Raw genomic sequence first — 6746 nt, 5'->3', positions numbered from 1 at the left:
ATTGCAAATATTACTTGGGATGAAAATGAAGCAAATGCTTGTGAATTATCTCTGAAAAACTTTCTGAATCATGAATGTCAGATAGGCAACTATATAAATAAAAATCAGTTTTACTGTGCTAATTGTTTGGCACATTTTTAATTAATTGTTGTTGTTTTTTTGTTGTTTTTTTAAACTAATGGATAACTGGGGTGAGTGCAATAATATATATGGGATAAATGATTGGTATGAGTGGGATGGATGGGATGAGTGGAGTTATGACATGGATGAGATGATTGGAAATAGTATGAATGATATATTTGGCCCACCTGACGTTGGAAGGGCAGGAGGAGAGGGGGCATCGATCTCTGGGGTGGCGGAGGGTCGGAATATCCCGGTGTTGCTGGGGAGAGGCAGATATGGCGGGAGCCGCGGAGTTAGCCGTTCAAGGAGAACAAGAGATCGTTGTTTAATAACAATTCCTTGTTCTGGCTCCATGAGCTCAACCCTGGATACTGGTGATGAGTGTAACTCTGGCCCTGGGCTCAAGCTGTTGCTACTCAATGCCAGGTCGGTAGTAAATAAAGCTCTCCTCATCCGGGATTTGATCCTGGATGAGGAGGCCGACCTGGCTTGTGTGACCGAAACCTGGCTGGGCCCGGAGGGAGGAGTTCCTCTCTCTGAAATCTGCCCAGCCGGGTTTCGGATATGGCATCAGCCTCGACCCCAGGGAAGGGGGGGAGGAGTGGCTATTATAGCCAGAGAGAGCCTGTGCCTGCGTAGACTCACTGCTCCAGAGATTGCGGGTTGCGAGTCCCTCCTGGTGAAGTTGGACCTAGGGGTTCAGGTGGGCTTGTTACTCACGTACCTGCCTCCCAGCTGCGTGTCAACAGCCCTGCCTGTGCTGCTGGAGGAGGTGGCCGGGCTGGCGGTGAGGTTCCCTAGGCTTATGGTCTTGGGGGACCTCAACCTGCCGTCGCTCGGCGGATCTTCTGGGCTGGCACAGGAGTTCATGGCCACCATGTCAGCCATGGACCTGACTCAAGTAGTGCAGGGTCCAACTCATAAGGGAGGGCACGCACCTGACATGGTATTCCTCTCTGAGCAACTGAGTAATGGTCTGAGATTAAGGGGCTTAGAAGTATTGCCTTTGTCATGGTCAGACCATTTTCTACTGCGGCTTGACTTCCTGGCTCCAATCCTCCCTCGGAGGGAGGCGGAACCGATTAAGTTGTTCCCCCCCAGGCGCCTGATGGATCCAGAAGGCTTTCAGAAGGCGCTTGGGGATCTTCCAGATGCACTCGTCCACAATTCGGCAGAGTCTCTGGCTGAGGCCTGGAACAAGGCTGCAGCGGAGGCCCTTGACCGAATTGCACCGCTGCGACCTCTCCGCGGCACTAGACCCCGTAGAGCTCCATGGTTCAACGAGGAGCTCCGGGAGTTGAAATGCCAGAAGAGACGTCTAGAGAAGCGATGGAGGAAGAGTAAGTCCGAATCCGATCGAACACTTGTAAGAGCTCATATTATGACTTACAAAGTGGCACTCAAGGCAGCAAGATGCGCGTATCATGCCACCTTGATTGCATCAGCGGAATCCCACCCGGCCGCTCTGTTTAGGGTAACCCGCTCCCTTCTTAACCAGGGAGGAGTTAGGGAGCCCTTGCAGAGTAGTGCCGAGGATTTTAACACGTTTTTCGCTGATAAAATTGCTCGGATTCGAGCGGATCTCGACTCCAATTGTAAAACAGAGTCAACTGACAACGAGTCAGTCGAGGTGACTGGGGCTAAACGTCTTTGTCCATCTGTCTGGGAGAGGTTTGACTTAGTGACACCTAAGGAAGTGGACAAGGCCATTGGAGCTGTGTGTTCCGCCACCTGTCTACTGGATCCGTGTCCCTCTTGGTTGGTTTCGGTCAGTCGAGAGGTGACACGGAGCTGGGTCCGGGAGATTGTCAACACCTCCTTGGGGAGTGGGTCCTTTCCGGCTCCTTATAAGGAGGCACTTGTGCGCCCCCTCCTCAAGAAGCCTTCCCTGGACCCAGCCATACTCAATAACTACCGTCCAGTCTCCAACCTTCCCTTTATGGGGAAGGTTGTTGAGAAGGTGGTGGCACTTCAGCTCCAGCGGTCCTTGGAAGAAGCCGATTATCTAGGTCCTCAACAGTCTGGATTCAGGCCCGGCTACAGCACGGAAACTGCTTTGGTCGCGTTGATGGATGATCTCTGGCGGGCCCAGGACAGGGGCTTGTCCTCTGTCCTGGTGCTTCTTGACCTCTCAGCGGCTTTCGATACCATCGACCATGGTATCCTTCTGCACCGACTAGAGGGGTTGGGAGTGGGAGGCACTGTTCTTCAGTGGTTCTCCTCATACCTCTCTGGTCGGTCGCAGTCGGTGTTAGTAGGGGATCAGAGGTCGACCTCTAGGTCTCTCCCTTGTGGGGTGCCTCAGGGGTCGGTCCTCTCCCCCCTGCTATTTAATATCTACATGAAACCGCTAGGTGAGATCATCCAAGGGCATGGGGTGAGGTATCATCAATACGCCGATGATACCCAGTTATACATCTCCACCCCATGGGCCGGTGCCTGGAGGATGTTAGGGCCTGGATGAGTGTCAACAAGCTCAAACTCAACCCAGACAAGACGGAGTGGCTGTGGATCTTACCTCCCAAGGACAACTCCATCTGTCCGTCCATTACCCTGGGGGGAGAATCACTGGCCCCCTCAGAGAAGGTTCGCAACTTGGGCGTCCTCCTCGATCCACAGCTCACATTAGAGAAACATCTTTCAGCTGTGGCGAGGGGGACGTTTGCCCAGGTTCGCCTGGTGCACCAGTTGCGACCCTACTTGGACCGGGAGTCACTGCTCACGGTCACTCATGCCCTCATCACCTCGAGGCTTGACTACTGTAACGCTCTCTACATGGGGCTACCTTTGAAAAATGTTCGGAAACTTCAGATCGTGCAGAATGCAGCTGCGAGAGCAATCATGGGCTTTCCCAAATATGCCCATGTTACACCAACACTCCGCAATCTGCATTGGTTGCCGATCAGTTTCCGGTCACAATTCAAAGTGTTGGTTATGACCTATAAAGCCCTTCATGGCACCGGACCAGATTACCTCAGGGACCGCCTTCTGCTGCACAAATCCCAGCGACCAGTTAGGTCCCACAGAGTGGATCTTCTCCGGGTCCCGTCAACTAAGCAATGTCGCCTGGCGGGACCCAGGGGAAGAGCCTTCTCTGTGGCGGCCCCGGCCCTCTGGAACCAACTCCCCCCAGAGATTAGAACTGCCCCCACCCTCCTTGCCTTTCGTAAACAACTTAAAACCCACCTCTGCCGCCAGGCATGGGGGAATTGAGATCCTCTTTCCCCCTAGGCCTTTACAATTCTATGCATGGTATGTATGTATGTATGTTTGGTTTTTATATTAATTGATTTTTAATCATCAATACCAAATTACTATTGTACACTGTTTTATTGTCGCTGTTAGCCGCCCCGAGTCTCTGGAAAGGGGCGGCATACAAATCCAATAAATAAATAAATAAATAAATAAAAACATATGTATTCAGTGCTATTCAAAGGATAAATTATGTATATCAAGAATGTAGGAGATTGAGAAAAGGTTTCTTAATTAAAGTACAATATTATATAGGTAGAATGGGATATAATTCCAGTTCCGGTCTGAGCATCGAGAGGGTGGTGGAGCTGCTGCTCTTCTGAGATTTATGGTTTGGGGGTTCAGAGAGTGAATGCTGCCGTTTTTGTGGGTGCCGGGACAACAGCGCCAAGAGACCAGCCGGGAGGATCAGCTGGGGCGCGGAAGATGGCGGCCGCTCCTAGACGCCGAGGGAAGAATGGAGGCGGAAAGACGTCGCCGCGAACTGACCCTCCCTAACAGGGAGTGGGAGTGACGGGTGCCGAGGCGATAGAGGCGAAGGGACGTGGGAGGATAGAATGGAGACCAGAGTGGTGGCTGGGAGAATAATGCCCGCTCAACGGGGCCGAGGATGCCGAGGATGCCGGTCGGTGGGAGCAGCCTGCTGCCGGCGTTGGAGGGCAACCAAAGAGATCTGAGGAGCCAGGGATACCGGCCGATGAAGGCTGACAATGCTGCTAGGCGAGGAACAACAGCCCAACCCCCCTGGACGGCACTGGTGGGTGAGAGCTACCGGTGCTGAAGGGGGGACGAACAAAATGGGTGGCCAGGGGAGGAACCAGCTGGAACCAGCTCCCCCCGGAGATTAGAATTGCCCCCACCCTCCTTGTCTTTCGTAAACTTCTTAAAACCCACCTCTGCCGCCAGGCATGGGGGAACTGAGACATCTCCCCCGGGCCTATAGTTTATGCATGGTATGCTTGTGTGTATGTTTTCTTTTTAATAATAGATTTTTAATGACTTTTAATTATTAGATTTGTTATATATTGTACTATTGTGTTATTATTGTTGTGAGCCGCCCCGAGTCTATAGAGATGGGTGGCATACAAATCTAATAAATTGAATTGAATTGAATTTTATTATGTGAGCGGTAGATATTAAGATGAGATTGTTGTATAAAATAAATTCTTATTAATCTAAGTTATAAGATAGGCTTTCTGTATGCAGGATTCCAAGTATGATAGTTGTTGTCTATAAAGGCATAATGTATAATGGTAAAGGAGAACGACTGTAGATGTCCCATCCCACAAAAAGTGGGAAATGTTTAAGGAGGGATTTTTTCTTAAATTCCTGCCTCCTTATTCTCCCAACTATGCTGTAAGGTAGATTGGGCTGAGAGAATAACTGATCCAAAGTCACTCAGCTAGTTTTTGTGCATAAACGAAGACTAGAATTCCTGGTTTCTAGGCCACCACATTAACCACTACGCAAAACTGGCTCTCTATATTGCTTAAGAGTAATCACTACTTGCCACTTTTTAAAAACTTATTTTTTCAACAAAAGAGGAAGTGACATTTGGAGGGGTTTTTGCATTCCAAATCGCTTACAAGTACGTATGTTAAAATTGATTCCATGGAATGCCACTGTTCATAGCTTTGTATGTTCAGTCAGTTTCTTATTAAGCCATGCTCTTTGTGAGTCTAGAGCAGTGATGGCGAACCTATGGCGCTTGTGCCACAGGTGGCACGTGGAGCTGTATCTTAGGGCACGTGAGGCACTGCCCTGTCAGCTCAGCTGATTTTTGGCCTTCTTTTTGGCTGTTTTCGCTCTCCCCAGGCTTCAGGGGAGAGCAAAAACAGGAAGTTCATTTGTGTGTGTCACCCCCAGTCTCCTTTTTGCTGTCAGAGATCTTCAGGAACATTTTCAGCTTTGGACAATTGCAGCCAGGTTTCGCACACCTTAGCCCATTTCTTCTGCAGCTGGGAAGGGTTTCTGAAGGCCTCTGTTATCGGCTACAGAGGCCTTCCGGAAAGCCTTCACGGCTGCAGAAGAAATGGGCTGAGGTGTGGGAAGCCTGGTTGCAACTATTTGAAGTTAAGTAGTAGGAGAGCTCAACAGCTTCAGTGAGGCCTGTGCGCATGGATGGGGGAAGGGGATTGCATAATGGGTGTGAGCACTTGCGTGCATGCTATTGTGCGCACGTGCACCCTTTTGGCACCCGAGCCAAAGAAGGTTTGCCATCACTGGTCTAAAAAATGTGGTGGCCGCTTTACCAATACGTTTACTGTAGTCCCTCGCTATACCGCGCTTCACCTATTGCGGCTTCACTTCATCACGGGTTTCTGAGGAAGTCGATCGGCAGATTTAAACAGCCCGCCGAACTCGATCGGCAGGTTTTTCAAAAAAAAATATATCTAAAATTGTAAATACTGTATTTAAATACTGTATCTAAAATAAATACTGTGTGGGAAGGGTTTATAAACACTTAAAACAATGAAAACTTACCAAACAATTACAATATAAATACTTAAATAAGGACTATCAGTCGATAAATTCCCCATCGCGGATTTCACCTATCGCGGCCAGGTCTGGAACGTAACACCAGCGATAGGTGAGGGACTACTGTATTCATCAGCTCAGTATCTAGAGAGAGTGTGTCAGCGATGGTTGAGGCAAGATACACAAAAGTCATGGACGACCTCCAAGTCTTGTGCAAAGCTTATAATATGGGGAGGTGAATCTACATTCTTACACATGACTTGTGTTTTTTTTCAGGCTTTTTTTTCAAAACTCAGGAATAATGATGGAAAAGGCATGTCTCCTAAGTCCATTAAGATGTTACCTGAATTACACCTGGAAGACCATTAATATAGAGCTCACATAGCAGAAGTATTTCAGGGGCATATCAAGGCCATTTACTTGAATCATTAACAGTGATCCCAGAACCATTATTAATCTAACCATTATTAAATTTATAATTTAATTTACCTAAATATCTTCTCAATTTCTTCTCTCCCCTCCCCATCTTTCTCCTCTCCTGGCATTATGTGGGTCACTTTCCAATTCAAACTGAAACAATTTAGATTAAAAATTCAACAAAAATAGTTTTGCCTATAGTCACTTCTAGTGGATTTATTGAGAAGTAAATATTCTAGTGTTCGGTGTGATTTATTCCCAGATTAATGTTGCAATAGCTTGGTTGCAAAACAGTACAATGTGTATCCAAGAGAGTATACTAAAAAGAAGTAGGTAAGAAGCAAATATGCTTATTTATACTTGATTCAAATAAACATTCTTCTGTTGTTTACTCTGCCTCAACTCTTCCCTTGACTGTTATCTCCTTATGATTAATTGCTGTTGTACAGTCAAGTACAGAACGTTTTCAACTCCTA

The sequence above is a fragment of the Erythrolamprus reginae genome, chromosome 1 (assembly GCF_031021105.1).
Source record: "Erythrolamprus reginae isolate rEryReg1 chromosome 1, rEryReg1.hap1, whole genome shotgun sequence".
Taxonomy (NCBI): domain Eukaryota; kingdom Metazoa; phylum Chordata; class Lepidosauria; order Squamata; family Dipsadidae; genus Erythrolamprus; species Erythrolamprus reginae.
Note: the sequence above shows the minus strand (reverse complement) of the source record.